We start from the raw sequence: 25854 nt of genomic DNA, 5'->3' as shown, positions 1-25854 counted from the left end.
GGCTGGTATACTTGATCTACTCCTACATCAGATCTTCTAGATTTCTGAACTTTGGATAACTCTTTTCGGTAAACAGTTCGCAACCAATTTTTTTTATTACAGTTTCTCTGTTTGCGAGGCGTCAACTGCCCGCAATTTTTCAAGTATAGTATTGTATGCTGCTGTCTTTTTGTCTCGGTCACTATATTCTTTACTTTTAATCTTCCACAAACATGGGTGGTTTCTGTATATTTCAATGAATTCACTTACAAACTCTCGAGAACACTGACGAGTATCAGCCATTTTAAAGCCCTGTGCGCTCAAATACAAACACTAGACTGAGCAAACAGCTGTTTCGCGCCAGATTTGCGGCGATCTCCTGTCCACACGCTCCAACTTGTCTGCGCAGATGTGGTTTGAACCCACAGATTTGAGAGGTTTCGCTCAAACCTCCAACTCCAACTTCCAGGTTTGCACACACCTCAGGTTGGTGCAAATCTTCTGTCCATACGCAACGATCTGTCTGCGCAGATGTGATGTGTGCAGACATTTGCGCAGACAGATCGTTGCGTGTAGACGGGCCTTTAGGAGCATTTCCCAACCCAGTGGCAAGAGAGTGGTCTGAACTTTTACTCTCTCATTTGCACTCTTTTAACGAGGTCACTGTCATTATTGTCAAAGCTTTTGGGCACATGATCCAAGATGGCCGCCGAGTAAGTGACGCCAGAAACCATTTCCAGAAAGTTAAGTGATTTAGACAGGAATATAATTTAGTTTAACGCTGACAACAAATTAAATACGTGCATTAGTGTATCGTTTAGTCTTGCCGTTAAAGGTTTGACTTTTATTTGCGTATTTTTTCAGAAAACGCGAAAAGATCGTAACTTCGCGAAGTCGTGCTTAGGCTTAAATTTTGTAAACGTGTTTGTTTCTTGTTTCAAGGTAATTTAACTAGTTTCTCGGTAACAAATACGTAAACTACCGTAAATAGCGTATAACTTCATTGTTTTAATACAGATTTCAGAAAAACAGCGTAACTTTATATCAGAAATTTGCCTATATACATTTGTTTATAGGCCTATTCTCGTAACGTTTTTGGAGAATCAAAGTTAAAGTATCTCGTTTAATTGCCCTTTTTTCATTCCATCGAGTGAAATATATAATAAATAGCATATACCTTCGTTGTTTTAATACAGATCTCAGAAAACCAGCGGAATTTTAAATCAGAAACTTGCTTATATACTTTTGTGAATAGGCTTAATTCTTGTAACGTCTTTTTTGATTTTCGGTAATTTAATTGATTTATTCTAGCTAAAGTATTATTTTTGCCATAAGTGAGAAGTGCCTGACTTGCAGTAAAATTGTTAGTTCCGGGGTTTGGTGTGATGGATACAGTAGTTTTTTTCACTGGGGGGACTGCAGTGGCGTGGGTGTTGGGAAAGTGGATCAGGCTCATCAGTGGTTATGTAGGATTTGCAGCAGAGATAGGAAGATAGTGGAACAGGAGGGGAAAATTGCTGCCCTTCAGGCTGAGCTAGATCAGGCTAGGGAAGATCTGGACAGGTTAAGGAGGGAGAAGGGCAAAGAGAGGTGGGAAGTGGCAACAGGTAGCAGAAGGAACAGGCCTAGAACTACGTCTGACAGTTTTGTGGTGAATGTCAAAAATAAGTTTGACCTGTTGCTTCATTTCGAAACTGATGAGCCTCAAGCAGAGGTAGGTGTAGACAGGACACAACAAACTTTCAATAGGAAATTGAAAAAGATTGTAGGAAAGTCATCGAAAAGGAAGAAAGTTTTGTTGTTAGGCAGTTCTCATGCCAGAGGTGTAGGCCAACTTCTGCAGGAGGAATTAGGACCAGAATACCAGGTCACAAATTATTTCAAACCAAGTGCTAGTCTGGATCATGTGACAGAGGATTTAGGTTCACTCTGTAAAGGATTTACCAGGGAAGACACCGTGGTTATTGTGGGAGGGCCAGGGAACAGCATCGACAGAGATCCTGGGTACAGTATAGAGTGCGACCTGGTAAAGATTGCGTCGGCATCGAGACACACCAATGTTGAATTTGTATCTGTCCTGAGACGCCATGACCAGCCTCATTTGAACTCTTCTGTTGGGAGAGTTAATTTGGAGTTGGAACGGCTGCTTGGGTCGGGTGCGGGGGCTCATATTGGTGTGGTTCCTGTTGATTATCTCAGTAGGTGGGACTATACCAGGCACGGCCTACATCTCAACAGGAAAGGGAAGGGGAAATTGGCTAGGGTAATAGCAGGAAATTTAAAGGGGGGAGGCACTGCCATGAATGGTAAAATACCAGTGGTTACAGGTGTTGGAGCAGCACCTTTTTTAGAATAGGTAAGACAGAAAGATGTCAAGTTCTACGAGAGGTCAGGATTGAAACAAATCTTCAGTTTAGCAAAGAAATTCAACAGCACAATTCTAGCACATTGGATCACCAATCACAGCTATCAATTATAAATTTTCATCAATCACCAGAAATTTTATCTCCACCAAGTTGTATCTCAGTCCTAGGTAATTGCATTGATGAACTAAAGTCACCCAACCCAATTGACATAATCTGCCTCTCTGAACACCATGTGACCATTGGTATAGGAACTAGGCCTAAGCACAATGAGAAACTCAGACAGGAGAGTACTGCAAATGTTAGAATAAGGAAAGGTTCTCATAAAAGTATAATTAAAAATAATGTAAGTATATTTCATCAAAATATTGGGAGTTTAAAGAATAAAGTAGATGAGCTTCTGGTTTGTTTGGAAGATTTAGAAGCTGAGAATGAAATAGATATACTATGCCTGTCTGAGCATCACATTGTTACTGATATGGATAAGGTAAATGTAAGTGGTTATAAGCTCTCTGCACATGTAATGAGAGAAAATATGGAGAAAGGAGGAGTTGCCATATATGTCAAAAGTTATCATTGTGCAAAAAGTATAGAAACAAAAAAGTTTTGTGTAGAGAAACATATAGAAGCATGTGCCTGTGAGCTTAAATTAAATAAAGGCACATTTATAATTGTAACTGTATATAGGTCCCCATCAGGAAATTTTCATCTATTTCTGAAAAATTTGGACTCCTTGTTGTGCTATCTGTCAGACAGGGGGAAGCAAATTATTATTTGTGGGGACTTCAATGTAGATTCTCTGAAAGAGGGTAATAGGAAAAATGACCTTGAAGTATTACTCGGTTCTTTCAATTTGACACCCGTTATTGATTTTCCTACTCGGGTGGTAAAGGATAGCAGCTCACTGATAGATAACTTCTTTATAGACCGAGATAAGTTTAACCAGATAAATGCTCAGCCTGTTGAGAATGGTCTTTCTGATCATGGTGCACAGCTAGTTACAATATATGACATAGCTCCATTCAGCAATACTAAACAGTCCTCCAAAGTAGTACGTTCAGTCAACAATTTAACAATTGCAAATTTCAGGGAAAGCCTACAGCAGTTAGACTGGGATGAGGTGTACCGTGAACCTGATGCCAATTTAAAATATAATTTATTTCATGACATTTTTGTAAATGCATTTGAAAACTGCTTCCCCAAGAAAATAGTTAAATATACTCGTAAGAAACCTAGTAACAAACCATGGCTTACTAAGGGTATAAAAATATCTTGTAACCGGAAAAGGTAAATGTATCTGACAGCAAGAAGGAGTAGTGATCCAGAAACTATCAAAAATTATAAAAACTACTGTGTTATATTAAGAAAAGTTATTAAAAAATCCAGGAGTATGTGTATCATGTCTGAAATCAGCAACTCTGATAATAAAATTAAAACAATTTGGAATATTATTAAAAGAGAAACAGGTCAACCAAGAGCAGAGGAAGACAGTATTACCATCAAATTGAATGAAAACTTTACGAACAAAAAGTCAGAAGTTGAAAATATTTTTAATAATCATTTTCTAAATGTTGTGGATATAGTAGGATCCAGGTGTTCATTAGAAGATGCTAGGCTGTTAATGGAAGAGGCCATTCCTATGCAATTTGATACAATTGAAATCTCACTCACTTCTCCCTCTGAAATTAGGAAAATAATAAACTTGCTTAAAAGCAAAAACTCACATGGAATTGATGGCATTTCCAGCAAAATACTAAAAGCTTGTTCTCAACAGATAAGTAAGATTCTCAGCCACCTGTGTAATAGCTCTCTGGAACAGGGCATTTTCCCTGATAGACTGAAATATGCTATTGTTATACCTTTGCACAAAAAGGGGGATAGATCTGATGTCAACAATTACCGTCCAATCTCCCTTCTAACAGCTTTATCCAAAATTTTGAGAAAGTAATGTATTCAAGAGTAGCTTCACATATCTGTAAAAATGAAGTACTAACAAAATGTCAGTTTGGTTTCCAGAAAGGTTTTTCAACAGAAAATGCCATATATGCTTTCACCAGTCAAATTTTGAATGATCTGAATAACCGAACACCACCCATTGGGATTTTTTGTGATCTCTCAAAGGCTTTTGATTGTGTAAATCATGAAATTCTGCTAGACAAGCTCAAGTATTGTGGCATGAGTGGGACAGTGCACAAATGGTTTAATTCGTACCTAACTGGAAGAGTGCAGAAAGTGGAAATAAGTAGTTCTCGTAACATGCAAAGATCAGCACATTCCTCAAACTGAGGAACCATCAAGAATGGGGTTCCACAAGGGTCAGTCTTGGGTCCTTTGTTGTTCTTATTATATATTAATGACTTGCCATTCTATATTCATGAAGAGGCAAAGTTAGTTCTCTTTGCTGATGATACAAGTATAGTAATCACACCTGAGAAACAAGAATTAACTGATGAAATTGTCAATACTGTCTTTCAGAAAATTATTAAGTGGTTCCTTGTACACGGACTCTCACTGAATTTTGATAAGACACAGTACATACAGTTCCGTACAGTGAATGGTATGACGCCATTAATAAATATAGACCTTAATCAAAAGCATATAGCTAAGGTAGAATATTCCAAATTTTTAGGTATGTCCATTGATGAGAGATTAAATTGGAAGAAACACATTGATGATCTGCTGAAACGTTTGAGTTCAGCTACTTATGCAATAAGGGTCATTGCAAATTTTGGTGATAAACATCTTAGTAAATTAGCTTACTACGCCTATTTTCACTCATTGCTTTCATATGGCATCATATTTTGGGGTAATTCATCACTGAGGAATAAATGATTTATTGCACAAAAGCGTATAATCAGAATAATAGCTGGAGTCCACCAAAGATCATCCTGCAGACATTTATTTAAGGATCTAGGGATATTCACAGTAGCTTCTCAGTATATATACTCTCTTATGAAATTTGTTATTAACAACCAAACCCAATTCAAAAGTAATAGCAGTGTGCATAACTACAATACTAGGAGAAAGGACGATCTTCACTATTCAAGATTAAATCTAACTTTGGCACAGAAAGGGGTGAATTATACTGGCACTAAAGTCATGGTCACTTACCAAATAGTATCAAAAGTCTGACAGATAACCAACAAGTATTTAAGAAGAAATTAAAAGAATTTCTGAATGACAACCCCTTCTACTCCATAGAGGAATTTTTAGATATAAATTAAGAAAAAAAAAGAAAAAAGAAACAAAAATATTGAAAAAAATAAAAATAAAAAATAAAGAAAAAAAAACACAAAAAATAAAGTTGTTATGTTAACTTAAGTATGTTGTTAAATTAACCTAATTATGTCATGTATTGGAAAATTCGACTCGTTCCACATCATTACGAAATATCGTATTCATGATCCATGGAACTAGTATTAATCTAATCTAATTTAATCTATCAGGTGGACAGTACTTTACGGGAATTGGTTTATCCTAATCTTATTTACAGTTGCAGCTATACAGACAATCCTGTAAATTCATGGTCATCATTATCCATTTGGATTACACAGATACAATAAATTGCTTTTCAGAATTGCTAGCACACCAGCAGTTTTCCAGTGTTTTTGAGCAGATGAGTCAAAACATTCTGATCAGACAAGTATCAGGACAATACAGTAGTAAATGATGAACTTATGTCTGCCATTCCAGACCACTTCAACAGAATGGGCTAAAGTGTAACCTACAAAAGAATGAACTCTTTCATAAGCGAGTTGAGTATTTCATCTACATGTTGAATCTTAAAGGACTTCAACTGAATTGACAACATATGTAAAGCATGGAAAAAATTCAAGGGCCTACCAACTTAAGATCTTCAATCATTTCTTGACAAAATAAATTATTATGTATATTTTATGTTGGACCCTCTTCCTCACCAGTTACAAGTATTCTATTTACTATTGATAGACAACACAACATGCTAATGCCAATGTCCTGTCTAGACTACCTGTGGGACCAATCTCACATTTGACTCTCAGAGGCACTATGCTTTCAAGTAGACAGCATCTTACAAAACTGTCTTCAAGAGTGTCCTGTTGATTACACTGTGTCATGCTGGTTCATTTATTGTAGATGTCATAATTTTCGCATCTGTCATCTGTCAAAATTACAACAGCACCTACTCCAAACAAGCCAGCATGACACACAGTGTAACCCAATATCCAATAAGAACAAATTCGCCAATGTGTATAAAATATTGTTGTCATGTGGATCACATCATGCTAGATAATAAATGTGACTTATGAAAATGGGCAGAGCCTTAAATGACTTATTTAGTATATAAACAGCAGCTTTGGTGTTAAAATGTCTTTCTTCAATATTTGATAGCTGCAAGACAAGGTAAATATTCTTCTTGATATTGTAATGTACAGGATGTCAAATTGTTCTCTTTCTTTCTATCTTTCGATCCATTAAAAAAAAAGAATCAGTCATGGTACAGCATTGTTCACTGCCCCACTTGGAAAAACACAGAGAGAAGTCTCATTCTGATATTTTGGATCTCAGACTGTCAGACCTGTGAGATATTGGACATTTGGCGTTCATTTCGGCCGCGTGTCTGAAATCCGTGCTTGAGAGCTCAAGTGACAACAATGAGCAGGAGGGCCTGCACACACCAATAACAGCTTCTAGAACAGACAAACCCAGTATTAACACACAATTCACAAAAAACTAAAGCCAACTGGCAAGCACTGGGTAGCGACAAATACAGGACGAGACGTTAAATGTTATAGTGTGACAACCGCAATTACTATTAAAGCAATAGTTCGTTAAACAATCTCCAATGATATGAAATTTCACTTGATAAATTTATAAATCACCACTATCTCAAGGTGATAATGACCAGACAGTCTGCACACAACCTTAAATACCAAAGCACCATTTGATGGCGCAAAATCGTTACCATTATAGTTGCCAACAAGGAAGAAGTTTGCAATTCTAGTTTAAATTAGCAGCTGAAGTTTTATGTAGAGAATTAACTTTGATTCATAAAATTTACCACTTAATACATTAACAATAATAATAAGAAATGAATCACTGAAAATCAGCCACACTTGCAATTCAAAATAAATGCAGTGGAATCAGGGCACAGTGAAGTTTCATGGACTTGCAATACCAAGTATCGTGGACCCTCATCCAAGTGGTTTACACATCCAAAAGTTCCACCACAAAATTGCTCATCGCTTAAAGTTAGTCCAGGAGCTCGCTGTTAACATGCACACCTGGGTAAACTCCCATGCTCTCCTCAGGACTCGAGATAGACACGACTCTTAAACAGAGCCTGTGATGACTGGTGACTGCTTTCACACTCCAGTTCCGCTCGCCGCCAGACCCAGGCGCTGGAATGTCAACACTATGCCCACTGCAGTACACTAAGCATCGACTGCCTACTCACGATGCTCCATGCGCTATGTTCCCTCTGTCAATGTCCCCAACCACGTCTCCATCACTGCCCCGACCGAGTCTCCTTTGCTGCCCCCGACTGAGTCTCACCTTGCGAGCCACAGCCATCCTAAATAGACGGTGCTAGCCAACCATGACACCACAAAGCATGACAGAGAAACTATCCTGCTAAGAGCATCGCAAGAAGTCACAGCTCAATAACATTATTTTACTAGTTAGGTAATAATAATTATTAGACAGAAAATATATACCTGGAAAAGAATAAAAAGTAAACTGCAATTTATGAAATGAGTACTTGAACCATTATTTCTAATTGTGAATGTGATACGAAACCTTGTTGGTTTTATTTTATTTCTATCTGCAATGGTCTCTCGTTATTGATGTGCAAATGACATCATGTTGTGATGAGAAGGTTTGCCAGTGCACGTGACTTGCTGGTGTAGGAATTTTTTCACACACACAGGACAATGAATGTAGTATGTATTTTCATTGTTTTACTGCATGTCTAATTCAGTGTTCCATTCAGAAACATCATGTTCATATTACATTATTTTTCTCCATGATTAAAAACTTATTTTATTGTTGACAAATATGTCTTCCTCTATTCATCTGTACTCACTAAGCCATCTTATGGTGTGTGGTGGACGGTACTATGTGTACCACTGTCACAGCCTCTTCCCTGTACCAGTCACGAATAGTTCACAGGAAGATTGCTGGTAAGGCTTTGTGTGGGCTCAATGCTTCTAATTCATGCTCATGATCTTCTCACGAGATATACATAGAAGGAAGCTATATACACTGAAGAGCCAAAGAAACTGGTACACCTGCATAATATCGTGTAGGACCCCTGTGAGCACGCGGAAGTGCTGCAACACGATGTGGCATGAACTCGACTAATGTCTCAAGAAGGGATGGAGGGAATTTACACCATAAATCCTGCAGGGCTGTCCATAAATCTGCAAGAGTACGAGGGGGTGGTGATCTCTTCTGAACAGCACGTTGCAAGGCATCCCAGATATGCCCAATAATGAGGATATTGAAAGGGTAATGCAGTATGTAAAGGGGGACGAAAATCTAATAGTCATGGGCGACTGGAATGCAGTTGTAGGGGAAGGAGTAGAAGAAAAGGTTACAGGAGAATATGGACTTGGGACGAGGAATGAAAGAGGAGAAAGACTAATTGAGTTCTGTAACAAGTTTCAGCTAGTAATAGCGAATACCCTGTTCAAGAATCACAAGAGGAGGTGGTATACTTGGAAAAGGCCGGGAGATACGGGAAGATTTCAATTAGATTACATCATGGTCAGACAGAGATTCCAAAATCAGATACTGGATTGTAAGGCGTACCCAGGAGCAGATATAGACTCAGATCACAATATAGTAGTGATGAAGAGTAGGCTGAAGTTCAAGACATTAGTCAGGAAGAATCAATACGCAAAGAAGTGGGATACGGAAGTACTAAGGAATGACGAGATACGTTTGAAGTTCTCTAACGCTATAGATACAGCAATAAGGAATAGCGCAGTAGGCAGTACAGTTGAAGAGGAATGGACATTTCTAAAAAGGGCCATCACAGAAGTTGGGAAGGAAAACATAGGTACAAAGAAGGTAGCTGCGAAGAAACCATGGGTAACAGAAGAAATTCAGTTGATTGATGAAAGGAGGAAGTACAAACATGTTCCGGGAAAATCAGGAATATGGAAATATAAGTCGCTGAGGAATGAAATAAATAGGAAGTGCAGGGAAGCTAAGACAAAATGGCTGCAGGAAAAATGTGAAGACATCGAAAAAGATATAATTGTGGGAAGGACAGACTTAGCATACAGGAAAGTCAAAACAACCTTTGGTGACATTAAAAAAAGCAACGGTGGTAACATTAAGAGTACAACGGGAATTCCACTGTTAAATGAAGAGGAGAGAGCAGATAGGTGGAAAGAATACATTGAAAGCCTCTATGAGGGTGAAGATTTGTCTGATGTGATAGACGATGAAGCAGGCGTCGATTTAGAAGAGATAGGGGATCCAGTATTAGAATCGGAATTTAAAAGAGCTTTGGAGGACTTACTTACAGTCAAATAAGGCAGAAGGGATAGATAATATTCCATCAGAATTTCTAAAATCAGTGGGGGAGGTGGCAACAAAACAACTATTCATATTGGTGTGTAGAATATATGAGTCTGGCGACATACCATCTGACTTTCGGAATAGCATCATCCACACAATTCCGAAGACGGCAAGAGCTGACAAGTGCGATAATTATTGCACAATCAGCTTAACAGCTCATGCATCGAAGCTGCTTACAAGAATAATATACAGAAGAATGGAAAAGAAAATTGAGAATGCGCTAGGTGATGATCAGTTTGGCTTTAGGAAAAGTAAAGGGACGAGAGAGGCAATTCTGACGTTATGGCTAATAATGGAAGCAAGGCTAAAGAAAAATCAAGACACTTTCATAGGATTTGTTGACCTGGAAAAGGTGTTCGACAATATAAAATGGTGCAAGCTGTTAGAGATTCTGAAAAAAGTAGGGGTAAGCTATAGGGAGAGACGGGTCATATACAATATGTACAACAACCAAGAGGGAATAATAAGAGTGGACGATCCAGAATGAAGTGCTCGTATTAAGAAGGGTGTAAGACAAGGTTGTAGCCTTTCGCCCCTACTCTTCAATCTGTACATCGAGGAAGCAATGATGGATAAAAAAGAAAGCTTCAGGAGTGGAATTAAAATACAAGGTGAAAGGATATCAACGATACGATTTGCTGGTGACATTGCTATCCTGAGTGAAAGTGAAGAAGAATTAAATGATATGCTGAACGGAATGAACAGTCTAATGAGTACACAGTATGGTTTGAGAGTAAATCGGAGAAAGACGAAGGTAATGAGAAGTAGTAGAAATGAGAACAGCGAGAAACTTATCATCAGGATTGATGGTCACAAAGTCAATGAAGTTAAGGAATTCTGCTACCTAGGCAGTAAAATAACCAATGACGGACGGAGCAAGGAGGACATCAAAAGCAGACTCACTATGGCAAAAAAGGCATTTCTGGCCAAGAGAAGTCTACTAATATCAAATACCGGCCTTAATTTGAGGAAGAAATTTCTGAGGATGTACGTCTGGAGTGCAGTATTGTATGGTAGTGAAACATGGACTGTGGGAAAACCAGAACAGAAGAGAATCGAAGCATTTGAGATGTGGTGCTATAGACGAATGTTGAAAATTAGGTGGACTGATAAGGTAAGGAATGAGGAGGTTCTACGTAGAATCGGAGAGGAAAGGAATATGTGGAAAACACTGATAAGGAGAAGGGACAGGATGATAAGACATCTGCTAAGACATGAGGGAATGACTTCCATGGTACTAGAGGGAGCAGTAGAGGGGAAAAACTGTAGAGGAAGACAGAGATTGGAATACGTCAAGCAAATAATTGAGGACATAGGTTGCAGGTGCTACTCTGAGATGAAGAGGTTAGCACAGGAAAGGAATTCGTGGCGGGCCGCATCAAACCAGTCAGTAGACTGATTACCAAAAAAAAAAAATAAATAAATAAAAAAATGTTGATGTCCTGGGATTTTGGTGGCCAGTAGAAGTGTTTAAACTCGGAAGAGTGTCCCGGGGGCCACTCCGTAACAATTCTGGGCGTGTTTGGTATTGCATTGTCCTGCTGGAATTGCCCAAGTCCATCAGAATGCACAGTGGACATGAATAGATGCAGGTGATCAGATAAGATGCTTACGTACGTGTCACCTGTTAGTCATATCTAGATGTACCAGGGGTCCCATATCACTCTAACTGCCCACGCCCCACATGATTAGAGAGCCTTCACCAACTTGAACTGTCCCCTGCTGACATGCCAGGTCCATGGATTCATGAGGTTGTCTCCATACCTGTACATGTCCAAAATACGCGATACAAGTTGAAGCGAGACTTGTCTGACCAGGCAGCATGTTTCCAGTCATCAACAGTCCAATGTCATTGTTGACGGGCCCAGGTGAAGCATATAGCTTTGTGTTGTGCAGTCATCAAGGTTACACAAGTGGGCCTTCAGCTCCGAAAGCCCATATCAATGTTCCTTTGAATGGTTCACATGCTGACACTTGTTGATGGCCCAGCATTGAAATTTGCAGCAGTTTGCAGAATGGTTGCACTTCTGTCATGTTGAATGATTCTCTTCAGTTGTCATTGGTCCCATTCTTGCAGGATCTTTTTCCAGCTGCAGCGATGTCAGAGATTTGATGTTTTAATGGATTCCTGATATTCATGGTACACTCGTGATACAGTCATATGGGAAAATTCCCACTTCTTTACTACCTCAGAGATGCTGTGTCTCATCGCTCATGTGCCGAATGTAACAGCACATTCAAACTCACTTAAATCTTGATAACCTGCCTTTGTAGCAGCAGTAACTGATCTAACAACTGCACCAAGACACTTGTCTTATATAGGCGTTGCCAACTGCAGCACTGTATTCTGCCTGTTTACATATCTCTATATTTGAATATGCATACCTATATGGTATATACATGGTATATACATATTATATACATATTATATACATGGTATATACATGGTATATACTGGGACTGAAGACCACAGCAACAACATACCTGTACCAGTTTCTTTGGCACTTCAGTGTATTTGTTGACTCTTCTGGGAATGTATGATCTGGGAACATTAACAATAAGTCTCACTGTGATGCAGAACGTCTCTCTTACAGTGTCTGCCACTGGAGTTGGTTGACACTTTAGAGTTCTCTCTCTCTCTCTCTCTCTCTCTCTCTCTCTCTCTCTCTCTCTCTGTGTGTGTGTGTGTGTGTGTGTGTGTGTGTGTGTGTGTGTGTGTGTGTGTTGGAATGATTGACAGTTTATAATCTACAATAATCTAGAATTTAAAATTATCTTTATGAGATTATAACCTTCGGCCATTCCCAATTTTTGCTATTTAACATGTTGGAGACCAGCTGCTTAGAAGAATATCGGGTCTAGGAAACCAATCATTTATGCCATTATTTAAAGTATTTCTGGCATATATGTAATTGATGCATCTTCAAGAGTAACACATACTAAGAAAAGACCAAGCTTCAAGATTTAATTATGATGGAAAGTAAATTATTCTTCCAAAAACAGGTTCTCGGTGAGTTGTTGAGCAATTTCTTCCTTGTGAGCTTCCAAAATTTCTGCTTACTCAATGAACATGATGTGTTTATAGCAGAATTACAGTAAACTGTGAAACCTAACAAATAAGTGCCTGAAATTACATCAATGCAATTGTAATCGCTCAGGCAATTGCGACTGCATCTTTTACGTTTACTAATGTCTCTTTCGACATAATTCTAGAAATTGACAACAGAAGGCATCATCAGTTAGTGGACAGGTAACGAGATGTCCGTACATTGTTCTCATACGCCATAAGTCAAGTTTTCGTGTGGTTTATGCTCGTGCTTTGAGTAATCACGGCCAGACCTATACTCGGGCATGGTCTTTTTAACACAAAGTTGTGGCCTGAGCCATGCTTGGGCTTGACCTGCATAGTGTTAGAGTGTGACACTGATGGCACCCATCACCAAATTATAATAAAACAACAAGAGCATGTGTGGCAACACCTTCATCCTTTATGGATGTGCTCCTGAACACAAATCTTTAATTCTAGAATTTGATGAAAAGTTGTGTAGTTTACAAGTTTCTGTTCACATTATATTATTACACATGATAACCGAACCACTGGCATCTATCTATCACACAAACTTTTAATTTTGTTTTTAAAATGTGTAGAGGCTGTCTTGATATAGCATTGCTCTGAAGTTTTAATGTATTGTTCATTGTTTCAGCACTTCAATTCCAACATTCTGCAGAAACAATATCGTTCTTCTTCGAAGCCTCAGCAGTACTGCTGTTGTGCAATTGGTTCTCGAGATCGATCGTTATCAGTATGGCTTACAGCACTCAAACGACCTCTTGTTGTGTTGCACGAGTTGTTTACTAATTCTGTGCTTGATCTGTCATGGAGCTGTACAGGTCTGCAGTTGATGGCTTGTTCATGGGATGGAACTGTTGCTTTTGTAGAGTTCTCAGAAGATGAACTTGGGAAGCCACTTACAATGGAAGAGAAGGTGTGTTTAATTAATATTATTTGTAATTCATTTTAATTACTGAAAGATAATGTTGACTCCTTCATTGATGGAATTATGTTTTATTCATGAATTGTTAGTTCCTTAGTGTGAAAAGCTAACCTGGATTACTTTCACAACTTTACTGTGGGTGGCGGGGGGGGGGGGGGGGGTGGGGGGGAGGAGGGGGACAAACAAAGATGATGTATCTTACCAAACGAAAGCGTTGGCATGTTGATAGACACACACACACACACACACACACACACACACACACACACACACACACACACACACACACACACACACACACACGTCCAACTGCACATATACAGACACAAGCAGACATTTGCAAAGGCAAAGAGTTTGGGCAGAGATGTCAGTCGAGGCGGAAGTACAGAGTACATTTGCCTCTGTGTTTGTGTGTCTATCAACATGCCAACACTTTCGTTTGGTAAGTTACATCATCTTTGTTTTTAGATATATTTTTCCACGTGGAATAAACGTGACTGTTAAGTTAGAAGTTATACTAAAAATTTTCTGATCATTGGTCTGGCACTAAACAGAAGTAGCATTTCATAGGGATCCTTTCATGTTCCACACTTAAAGTTCTTTATCCACTTTTTAAAAGTCTTCTTTTGCATATTCATAATAAACTGTACTGGCAACAGTATTTGAACATTAAATGGAGCATTTTATTTTATTTGTCTGAAAACAAACAAAATAGGCTGAGTTGTTAGATATGCTGATAAAATGAATCCCATCTTCTGTCGTGTATTTTTTATACATCACTCCAAAACTCACAAACCTTGTCTCCTCTTCTTTTTTTGCCATGACAAAGAAATTACTTTAATGTTTTGTGTTTGCCAGCCCTGTTGCTGTTTTTGTGAATGGTAAATGAATGTTTCCTTTCTCTCTGAAATTGGAGTGAGATTCCCTACCAATTCAAAAGAAAATTAAAAACATACCTCATCAGTCACTTTTTCTACAAATTATGTAAATATCCAGATTTAGATATTTAAGAATTCTGTTAGCTAGATGGCCAGTAGCAGTGTGGGTTTATATAGGAAGCTGTATAGTAATAATGTACTATAAATAGGACTTGTTTTTAAAGATGTATACATATTCTTGAAAACTACCATTGTAATCAAGTAAATAGTATGCTATTAATGGCAGACAAACAGCTGCTGTATGATGAAACTAACGAGGCAGCATTATTTTTCAAAGAAACAACTTTATTACTAATTATCTTGATTAAATTTAGATGGCATTAGTGTGAATAGCATTAAGTAGTGTAGTGATAGTTTATTGTTGAAAAGTTTGTCATATCTTTCTCATATGTTACGTGTATACCTTGACTTGTTCCACATAATTGGAGGTACCCCTTCTTGATAGTATCTACTGAATATGATAATGAATTCACATATCGCTGTAATTTGTGTATTTTTAATTACTTTTTTCTTTTTGTTTCACTTATGGTTTACATAATTGGTAGCACCACAGCATGTAAGCAAATAATTTATTCTGCTTTAATTTTTATGTCTTCCTGATCCTCATCCTGTAGATTGTGTTATTGTCATCAGCTGTAGTTTATCGACAGGCAGGTTTTCATTCATTCAAGATTAGGTTTGCTCATGCTATTTTATATTTTTCTCTATCCCCCATTTTGTTCCAGTTGTTAAATAATACACAACTGCCCTGTTTTATACTGTCATAAATAAAGTTTTCTTGAAAGGTAACAGAATTGCTCCAAATGTGGAACATCTACATGACTTTTCTGCAATTCACACTTAGTGTGGCAAACCACCTTCAGACATCCTGTACTGTACACCTTCAAACAGCACATAGGGAAAATGAACACTTAAATCTTTTGGTATGAGCTCTGATTTTTTAAATTTTATTACAACAATCACTTCTTTCTTGTAAGTGACAATAAAATATTTTAACATTCAGAGGAGGAAGTTGGAGGCTGAAATTTTGTGAAAATATCTTGCCACAGTGAAAAATGCCTTTGTTTTAACCCTTTCGTGGCTACAAGGGCCAAGTGTCCTGGCTACTTGGCCGGCTGATAAGAGGAAATGCAGCATTTGCCTGGCCGGTAGACTGCGGACTCAGCCCTGTGGTCGCTGTAGGCTATGGCCACTGTTGGCATCCCGCACGTTCTGGTGCATACAGAACCGCTGTACTGTCTCAGTGGTCATAGTTTCTGATGACCACGAAAGAGAGCTTGGAACTAAGTAACACTTTCTGTTATATGTTTATTATGGGCTGATAAACAGTTGGTTTAGAAAAATGATAGGAACGTTTTTAATAATAATTCCTATAACTTGAGGCTTATTCCGTCAATATGTGTGCCTACAACATATTAAAATTTCCTTAACATCGAATGAATGTGTTCCAAGATATATAGTGTTAAAGTGAGTAGCGTGTAGTGAAAATGCCCAAATATTGGACAGTTCTTGCTACTATCTTAATTAAAAAATAATTACAGGAATTTAAAACCAAGTTATGGCACATATCCGGACTCTGAGTTAAACAAAGCATATATCTGGATAATTCATTTTTCGATAGGCCCATGACTTGGTTTGTAATTAAAGCCTAAAGTCGATTCTCCACAATAAGATTGGTTGGTTTAAGGGGGGAGGGGGGCGGGGCAGATAGTAAATGCCTACCTTCTTCTTGCTCAATGTTTTCTTTTTCAGCTCGTCATGTTCAGTACAGTTTCCTTTAATGGTTTCCCATTCTCATTTTTGATGCAGGCTTTGACTGCCACTGGCTGAATTAAAAACCCTTTTTATTTACTTTTTTAAATTATTTAATTTTAATTTATTACTTTCCTTTGCTTGAAATGTACACAGTTACTAAAACATACTAATATATCTTTAGTGTGTGATATTTTTCAAAACATGGCACCATGCAGAGAACCATATCACACTTTTTGCATCTTACGTGTGTAATTTTTCATTGTGAATGAGCAGTACATACTACACAGTGTGTCTGGGGAATCTCCTTTTTCTCTGTTGCTTCCAGGAACCCTGAATAATGTCCCTCTTTATTCTGCAGTTGGAAAGAGATTTCTTCTTTGGTTGTTCATAGGATTGCACGTTTACAAGTTTGACTATGAAATTCATTAAGCAACTAACAGATCGTTTCCAAGTGGTATTTCACTAGTGGTATCTTCTGTTCCTTTTGCGTTTCAAAAAATACTTTTTGCATTAAACACACACAAGTCAGTCATATGAAAGAATAATTTTTTGTACCACTTCATTGTCTTTCGGATGAACTGTTCAGAAGACAACAGCATGTCTGTCTTACCAACTGCACCCATTGACTTATTGTAGCTGACAACACAGTTAGGTTTCAATTTGTTTTTGCCCACTCTATGGTCTATTTCCTCTATCTCCACAAACTCTGGTCCATTTATGGTAGAAGGCATCCAGACTTCTCTCTTGTCCATCCATTCTAGTGTCATTAATGTTCCACAGGACTAGGACTGTATTTCCCCGTTTTTCAAACTGTCTGGCAACGGTGGTAGATGGTTCCTGTTTTTGCATGCCGTTCCAGTGGTGTTTGTACATCTATCGTGGAGCCACAGGAATAATTCAAGGCTCGAATACCAATTGTCTAAATAAATGGTATGACCTTTGTTGGGGTATGGCTATAACAAACTCACAACAACATCGCCTGATTTTCCCCAATCAGCATTTCTAGATTCTATTTCTGAGGCAGCACCAATGTAGACAATATAATCCAAAATATAATTGATTTGTACGTTACGAAGGACAAAAATTTTAATGTCAAAATGGTTCCTTTGAAAAGTAGCAGACTTTCGTCAATCACTAGGTTTTCAAACGGTACTAATGCCTGGCAGAATTTATTTTTTGTGTGATCTACAATGAGACATATTTTTACAAGAATGTCTTCGAGGTGCGGTGGAATTTTCACTGAAGTGCGATAAAGGCAGGATCAACTTGTACCAGTCCCTGGCCATTATGTTAGAGAATATTGGTGTTTGAAGCAGAGAATATGTCAACCAATATCCATTCGCTTCTAACTTTTTACTTCTAGGCATAAACAGAGAACTTGGTAGGAAGCAATAAAATTAAGCTGGCTCTGCGTGCTTCCAGCATGCAAATTTCCTGGGTACTGTTTTCATTTTTCCAGTAATAAATTATGATAATTATTGATCTGTGTACAGATAGCAGAAACGAATTCCATGGACATGAAGTACAAAAATATCTAAATGACTTGCTGACTCTTCGAAGTCTGCTTTTAATGCACTAAATGTGTTCACAAAATGACGTCGTTTCATCACTGGATGATTCTCCGTCCAGTCATACTTTCTTTTTTCTGATGAAGTTTCACTTACTTCATCTTCTTTTCTGTCTTCAGAGGTAGAATCTTCTATTCTTGATGTCGAGGATTCAGCAGTACATTGACACGCATCCAACTCTTCATTGGAAGAAAGTTCCGCAGTATCACTACAATCTTTGTCGCTACTATTCATAAGAATATCCATAATTTCCTTGTCTGATAAATTGTGTCCCATGATGGTGCGAATAAATTGAAGTGTTGTGGACAGATGAATTTGCATGAGAAAACATCGTTTTAGCCATCATCATTTAAGTGGCACTCCCCTGCCATTTTGTACGCATTGTGCCATAGTTTTAACTGCCCGCCATTTCATGATGGAATGCCCAGTTTTTAACCATTTATGTTCCCACTTGGGTTTTCCATATGAGTTATCGACTGTTTTAGCAAATGACGTGCAGGCTGTCGAGCGCATTTTACTTTTTATGTGTCAAACGAATATGTCGAAGGCCATTTAATTTGTAGTTTAGGACCTCCGTTTCCGTCAGTAGCCGTCTGGAGTTACCGCCCGCTGAGTGTACATCTAGGCCAATAGCAATGACTTTTCTACCTGGTGACATACATGTATGCCCATAGTCACGAAAGGGTTGATGACTGCCACCACAACTCACTTATCGTATCTGTGATACTCCTTCCCATCTTGCCGGGTAATACAGAATGAGCTACACTTCTGTGAACTTTTTCAGTGTCCTCCATCACTCCTATTCAGTAAGGATTCAATACTGCAAATCAGTACTCTAGCAGAGGACAGAGAAGTGTAGGTAAACAGTCTTTTTAGCAGACCTGTTGCATCTTCTAAGTGTTCCACCTATAAAATGCAGTGTTTGGTTTGCCTTCCCCACAACATTACCTATGTGATCATTCCAATTTAAGTTCTTCGTAATTGTAATTCTTAGGTACTTAGTTAAATTTACAGCCCTTAAAGTTGTATTATTTATCATGTAACTGGAGTATAATGGATTTCTTTTTGTACACATGTGGATGACCTCATGGTTTTCCTTATTCAGGGACATTTTTCATTTTTTCACCAAACAGATATCATGTCTTAAGTCATATTGCAGTGGGTTTGACTTTTGATGATTTCACTGATTCTTTGACACACAGTTTATATCAGATAATTATTATTTAATTACTGTTCTACAACTAGCTGCATAAATATTTTAAGAAAGACATTGTTTATTTTCTTTCCCTGCAAACTGTGAAACTTCAGCTAGCTTCCCTTCCAATAATACTGTCTTAAAAAGGTTGCTAGGAAAGTCTGTCACTATAACTCCATTTAAGTTACATTTTGTTTCCTTCTTTTCTTTTCTTTTGTTTTCACGGTGTCTTCATCTTGTGAAATCATTAGAATCGAGTGTTATTAACAAAGTGTAGGGATGATAAGGTTTTCACCAAAATTGGAATAATAAGAATATAGTGTAAAGCAGATAACAGCACATCTTGTTTAGGCCTCTACAAAGACCTAATATTATTATGCTCTTAGGTAACAACGAAGGATGAAATAATGGTATCTACATATGGTTTGCCTTCTTATTAAGCTTTAGAGTAGTAATATATTCTGTTGCCAAGGTCTTATAACAAGCTCCTAGTAGATATAAAGTAATAAACTGGAAACCCTTAAAAAAGTCATTGCTGCTTTTCTGTTAGAATCATGACAAAAGAACAGAGTTTACTTTAAATAAACTTTTATTCTTACACCACCTATGTAATTGTTATTTACTGGAAATTATTAATGCAGCCATATAAACTCTAAGCAAGTTGGTTTGTTGGTAGACAATGGCAACGTAGTAAAAATGAATCATAATGTTGTTGTTGTTGTTGTGGTCTTCAGTCATGAGACTGGTTTGATGCAGCTCTCCATGCTACTCTACCCTGTGCAAGCTTCTTCATCTCCCAGTACCTACTGCAACCTACATCCTTCTGAATCTGCTTAGTGTATTGATCTCTTGGTCTCCCTCTACGATTTTTACCCTCCAGGCTGCCCTCCAATGCTAAATTTGTGATCCCTTGATGCCTCAAAACATGTCCTACCTACAGATCCCTTCTTCTAGTCAAGTTGTGCCACAAACTTCTCTTCTCCCCAATCCTATTCAATACCTCCTCATTAGTTACGTGATTTACCCACCTTATCTTCAGCATTCTTCTGTAGCACCACATTTCGAAAGCTTCTATTCTCTTCTTGTCCAAACTGGTTATCGTCCATGTTTCACTTCCATACATGGTTACACTCCATACAAATACTTTCAGAAACGACTTCCTGACACTTAAATCTATACTCGATGTTAACAAATTTCTCTTCTTCAGAAACGATTTTACCTGTGATAATATATAATGTGTATCCTCTCCGAAGCTCAAAATTTTGTTCATGATTGTCTTTGTTGCTCACATCTGTCTTCACACTATCATCAGATATTTCTCATAGTTTCATAACATTGCCTGGCATGCTATGACCAGTGATGTATATGATTTAATAAACTCAACACCAGGAAAAGAGAGAATGTAGTTTGTGGATACTGTACATAAGTTCGATATTTCTGTGTCTTCAGCAATGTGTAACTACCTCCTTGAGATGAGACTTCTCATCTAGAAAAATAGTACAACTTGCTAGTTTACTAATATAATGCATATATCCATATCCAGTGGTCACGAACCCTAAAGACCACACGCTGCCTGCACAAAGTGCCTGTGTTCCTTTCTGTTGTACATGGTTTCTCCAGGTGTCTTTAATCCCTAGGGCTGCCAGACCCAAATGTTAGTACTAATGGCAGATTTGTAAATGACATAGAGAAATGAGACCAATAAAAGCAAAGTTGAGAAGAAGCTGGTTTAAACACATTGTTCAAGACATGGTGACAATAGCTTTCTGGGAAACCTACTTATGTAAAGCTGCTCTGCATTTCATAATGTCACTTGGCTGTCACTGACTTTTGACTTTTGATATGAAATTGTAGTGGATACTAAATTTGACAGCACCATTTGTATCAAAACAAAACATATCTCGCATAGTACCTGAAGTTAGTGGTGCACCAATTGAAGATCATGTAGATTAAGTAGTTTGGTTATGTGAATTACATTAATATGAATGCACATAGCTGAAGATTGAGAAATCTGTAGGAGGCTTTTATGCAGTAGTGGATACCAAATGCGTGACGATGATGCTGTTTTGTAACTAACTTAACCAACAAACATTTAATCTACAGATAATCAGTGTTATTCAGTCGTAAAAATAACTAATGTGTTTCTTTCACTGCACCGTCATCACAAGACTATTTTCTAAGCTAATTAGAAATTAATTTGGAGCAAAATAAATGAGGTTAAGGCAGGTGCTCATGAGAATCCTGGACCAGCATCAGTTCTCAGCTTTCGTTATTGCATTAGCATAATGCCCTGTGTGCCTGGAAGTGATGAATTCCCTTGCATCCTTTCCCTTTCTTTCCCCATTCTGTGTTTCGTATAAATGTAAGCATCAGCCATGTCATCACAAGTGATGTCTGTTCTGTCGGACAGGTTGTGATGTTGTGTGTGTCTCACTGCTTTTTTAAACTAATTTGTTCCTAATTTTATTCCGAGAACTCAGTAATGTATGTAAATACCGTAAATGTAAATGTGATTAAAAAAGTACTTGAAGTTAAGTGAAGCGCAGCTGAACAGCAAGAAATTCTTTAGTGCGCAATCCCCACAACAATAGTAGTTGTGAATCTTTGAGTATGGACTCTAAAAAACAAAAAAACAAAAATAAGATTTATTAAAAGAGGACTGTTAATTTGTATCTTGTGGAAAGAGGACATGTTGCTATGCTGTCACTCAGAACGTATTGTTACATTTAATGAAAATTGATATTTTAGAGATAAAACCGAGTAAAGTATGTGTAAGAGTTGCCAAACATTTATGTATACAAATTTTCTGGAAGTGAAGAATAGAAATATCTTGTTTTTGGAAGAGGAGGTAAACTTCATTGTCATTGCTGTCTATCAACCAACAGAATTGTAAGTGTACGAAGTTCACTAAAATACAGGAAAAGAACTGCATTCTCTATAGTTTTCATTCAATAAGTAACAATCTCTCAGAATTTCTGAATTACAGTAATTGGATTATATTCTTGTACAATAGTATTGTGCTGAACTCCACTGACCAATTTTGATGTAACAGGACATGCAGTTTGAAGGGAGTTTGTGTGCTAAGCAATCTCTTTTTCTCACAAAAAGCAGATTGCTGTTTGATCTTATTTACTTACAACAGTGGTCCCTTAGGTATGAAAAGCTACGAAAATTTGGGCTCAAAGCTATCCACAATACGGCCAAGTAACTAACAGAGTTGTATTTTAAACCTTAAAGAGCAGTAGCTTCCTCCAAATTGTAATACGTCACCAACTGGAGCAGAAGCTGATCATTCAAGGAGGCAGCAACCAAAATTCAGATACCAGTTACGACTTAAAGTAAAATCTCAATCAAAAATCAGTCTCTCTCTCTCTCTCTCTCTCTCTCTCTCTCTCTCTCTCTCCAAACATATATATAAATATTCATATTATTAAAAAAAGTAGGTCATTTTATATTAGGTCTGACAGAATGTACACAACTCAAATATATCAAACAAGACTGAAGTTTGTGCACATTACAGAATTCAAATAAAAAAATAGTAAGTGTGTATATCCATGCACAGTGTGTCACTCATTTCAGTTTGATTCATGTATGCCAAGGAAATGCAGGCGTTCATCTTAAAGCATGTGCCATTCCGGGTTTCATAGCATTTCTGTGATAGCCTCCTGTGAGTCAAGCTGACCTGTAACCATTTTCACTACCCTTCTTCATATTTGCTCAATGTCCTCTGTTAATCATATGTGGTATGTGTCACACACACTCTAGCAATATTCTAGGTTGGGGTCACACAAGTGTTTTTCATGCTATCTCCTCTGTAGAGTGATTGCATTTTTCTTCAATGAACCAAAATCTGCTGTCTATTTTACTTTCAGCAGAACCAGTGTGATCATTCCATTTCATATCCCCACAAATTTTTACACCGAGGTGTTTGTATGAAATGACTGACTGTAATTGTCAGTCATTGGTATTGTAACCATAGGAACCACATTTTCTCATTTTGTAAAGTGTACACTTTTACATACCCGTCATTTAAAGCAAGGTTCCAATCTTTGCACCACTTTGACATGACGGAATACTAATGCAACCCTTTCCAGATATTGCTGCATCATCTGCAAAATGACTGACGCTATTACTAATGTCATCTATAATGTCATGTGTATACAACAGTAACAATAAAGAGCCCCAACACAGTTACCTGTGGCCTGCCTGAAGTTACTTCTACATCTGTTGATGATTATCCATAATATTAATATCAGTTATTCCCACAGCCCAAGTGTTTAAAGAGACAGTCTCCCATGTATAAAAGAGCTTCAGATGTCTGACTTTACAAATGAGTTTGTGTGTTAAATATTTTACATTAAGTGTGTAAACCTTTATGTTTGAAGACTCAAAACCCCAATTACTTACGAGGACTATTCAGAAAGATGATGAAGAAGAAGAAGATGTATATACATTTTATTATATACATGTGAAAGAGCGACTGACATACTACTTTTCCACATAGTCACCAAACACATTGAGGCACTTATCATAGCAGTGGACAAGCTTTGAAAAACCTTTGTTGTAAAATTCTGCCACCTTAGACTTCAGCCAGTGATTCAGCCTGCCTGGAGTTCTGCATCATCATCAAAGCACTGCGTTGCAAGCCATTTCTTCATATTGGAAAACAAGTGGAAGTCGCTTGGTGCAGGATTGGGGCTATAGGGCAGATGAGGGAAAATTTCCCATTTGAATGAATTAGGAGTTCTTTAGTGCGGTTTGCCATGTGAGGTTGGGCATTGTCAAGCAAAAACAAAATTTTAGACATAAACTTTCCTCGGCATTTGTTTTGAACTGCTCTTCTAAGGCCGTGCAAAGTTTGACAGTACCGGGCAGAATTTATGGTTGCTCCATGTTCGAGAAAATCAATAAGAAGCACACCCTGCCTATCCCAAAACACTGTCACCAACAGCTTTCTTACCAACAAGGTTTGCAAACATTTTCTTTGTTTCTGGGAGGACCTTGTGACCCCCACTCCATGGACTGTAATTTTGTCTCACAATTGACGTGTTTCACCCAAGTCTCGTCACTGGTTATGACTTGATCCAATAATGAATCATCATGTTTGTGTTATGATTTGATCCAATAATGAATCACCATGTTTGTGGTAGGCCTCCAGAAATGTGAACGTTGCCTCCATTTGCTGTTCTTTATTGTGCTCTGTAAGCATTTTGGGCACCCACCATGCACGAAATTTGTGGTAGCCTAGCTTTCGAGTGACAATTTCAAACAATAATTTCAATGAAACTTGTGGAAAAGAAAGTGAAAGCTCCATTATTGTGAAGCGACGATTTTCATGAATCATTTCATCAGCTTTAGCGACAAGATTGTCAGTCACAATGCTCAGATGTCCACTCTTCTCTTCATCATGAACATTGGTTTAGCCATTTTTAAACCGAATGCACCATTCCTGGACAAAACATTCACTCGTTACATTGTTTCCATATACTTCACACAGTTCACGATAAATTTCTATAAGTTTTAGGTTTTTTGCCAATAAAAACTGTGTCGCAGACCGCAGCTCACAACTGGCAGAATTTTCGAAATGCAGCGCACATTTCAAATTCAAATATCGAAAAAACCAGATGTGCAGAGACGTTCCCACTGTCACGGATGGATGCTAACTGAGCTGCCGAGCTCACACATATACCATAATATACGTGATTGGTGCGTGCCTAGTGGCGTCAGATGGAAATGTTACCTACTTTCTGAATAGCCCTCATAGAATGTATTAGTTTCACCTTAGTGACCCATAGATTGGTGAAAAATTCCAAACCAAAATCGATTCATTTTAGATTCTGGCAGTTTTAAAATATCACATCTCTGGAACTGTGTCATACAATGATACAATTTTGCAGGTACATTCAGTGACGTATGTGGATACTGTCTCTAAAACATGTTGCAAATAATCTAGAAATGCAGTTGTAATACATTAAAATGAGATGCCTGACGCTGAAGTTTTACTTCATGAATCACGAAAACGTAGTAAGCATTAAAAAGTTTTCCTTGCATTATTTCTGCATCTACATCTACATCTATACTCTGTAAACCACCATGAGGTTCATGCGAGAGGGTACATCCCATTGTAGTAGTTACAAGGGTTTCTTCCTGTTCCATTCACATATGCAGCATGGAAAGAATGATTGTTTGAATGCTTCTGTATGTGCAGTAATTATTCTGATCTTACATTCATGATTAGTATGTGAGCAATATGTAGGGGGCTGTAGTACATACCTGGAGCAATCATTTGATTTTCTCAGTATAGTTTACATATATCTTAAAGAGTCTTCCAGCTTAGTTTCTTCAGTATTTTTGTGACTGTCTTCCAAGGATTATAAAATCTTTGACCAATCATGCTGCCCTACTCCATATTTGTTCAATATTCCCTGTTAGTCCTATCTGCTATGGGTCCCGTACACTTGTACACTTAAGCAATATTCTAGAATGGGTCACACA

General features: G+C 37.8%; 1 pseudogene; it reads left to right on the top strand.

The window, feature by feature from the left end:
- The window catches only part of LOC126419662 (protein HIRA-like), a 356219-nt pseudogene that overhangs the window by 86791 nt on the left and 243574 nt on the right, over positions 1 to 25854 (top strand).

This window comes from Schistocerca serialis, chromosome 9 (assembly GCF_023864345.2).
Source record: "Schistocerca serialis cubense isolate TAMUIC-IGC-003099 chromosome 9, iqSchSeri2.2, whole genome shotgun sequence".
Lineage (NCBI taxonomy): Eukaryota > Metazoa > Arthropoda > Insecta > Orthoptera > Acrididae > Schistocerca > Schistocerca serialis.
Note: the sequence above shows the minus strand (reverse complement) of the source record. Positions and strands in the feature narration are given on the sequence as shown.